Source organism: Urocitellus parryii, chromosome 7 (genome assembly GCF_045843805.1).
Source record: "Urocitellus parryii isolate mUroPar1 chromosome 7, mUroPar1.hap1, whole genome shotgun sequence".
Lineage (NCBI taxonomy): Eukaryota > Metazoa > Chordata > Mammalia > Rodentia > Sciuridae > Urocitellus > Urocitellus parryii.
The window spans coordinates 42,833,418-42,834,921 of record NC_135537.1 but is presented as its reverse complement, the minus strand read 5'-3'; positions in this window follow the sequence as shown (position 1 = coordinate 42,834,921).

Here is a 1,504-nt window from a genome sequence, read left to right as displayed (position 1 = left end):
AAAGAAATATAGGAACAACAGTTTCTTTCTGAAGCAGAGAAGATGCAAGTATTTTTTTCTGCTAAACATATGGATAGAGTTAAAATGTAAGGGAGGAGTTTACTTTTTGGGAAGAAAAATCAATTTCTATTTTGTCATCTTTAGGTACAATTTTTTTCACAACAAAAGAACAGCCAAAAATCTCTTGGGAACACTATTCCCAACAGAATAACAAGTAGGAACCAGACTCAATATTAGGGAAATAGCCTCATAGATCACTGAATGAAGATCATTCTGAGTAATTTTGTATCTGGGATATTTTCACACTTAAACCTTTGTTCACTTTAAGATCATCTCTAACTTCAAAAGGCCTGAAGAAGAGATGATTTTTGTAATCATTTACATTTATCACCCCCACTTTTGCAGATTTAAGAAGCCCTGGAGCCCTGAATCTTATCTTCTCTTCCAGAAAATTTCTGAAAACACGTTGTGCACACTTATCTTCCCCTAAGATGCGATCTTTTTTCTCTCTCTGTCTCCTGTCTCTGTCTCTCTCTATTACACACACACACACACACACACACACACACACACACACACTTTTCTTCTCTTTTCTCATGGGTTTAAAAATTCATCTATGAAGCAAGAACAAGATCAGTGTGAGGTATTGTTTCAGAGCAACTATAAGGGTATAAATGGTACTCTTATTTTGAGTGGGAATAGGCATTGAAGTTACAGCTGTGATTGTGAGTTAGGAAGCTGTTTTCTCCTCCTGATTATCCCCTCCCAAACAAAAATGTTTTGTAGTCCTCCTGTTCTGCTATGAAATGACAGGAAATTAAAGAATCTCATCCTTTTAGAGGATCCTAAAAATTAGTCTTGGTTATAGCCTAAGACAGCAATCAACACTACTAATTCCTTTAGCCAGAATTCCTTTATTTAACACATTTATTTGAGCAACTTCTTTGTTGCAGGCTGTTATGGTTCCAGACCCTCACGTGTGTGACAATGCTAGAAGTTTCAGAAGAGAAATGATTGGATTGTGGGGTCTTAACCCAATCAGTGAATTAATCCCTGATGGGATTAATTGAGTAGTAACTATAGGCAGGTGGGGTGTGGCTAGAGGAAGTGATTAATTGGGGGTGTACTATAGGGTATATATTTTGTATCTGGAGCTGGACTCTCCCTCTCTCCCTCTTTGCTTCGTGATCACCATGATGTGAGCTGCTTTCCTCCACCACCCTCTCCTACCATGATGTTCTGCCTCACCTTGAGCCCTGAGGAATGGAGCTGGCCTTCTCTGGACTAAGACCTCTGAAACTGTGAGCCCTCAAATAAACTTTTCCTTCCTTACAGTTGTGCTGGTCAGTTTCTTTAGTCACAGCAGTGAAAAAGCTAAGACACAGGCATTGTGCAAGGAGCTAGAGATAAACAAGTGTTAAACAAGACAGACTTATATCCTTTTAGAATTTACAGTCTAAAACAGAAGTTTTGGAAAGCTTTTTCTGTAAAGCTCCAAATAGTT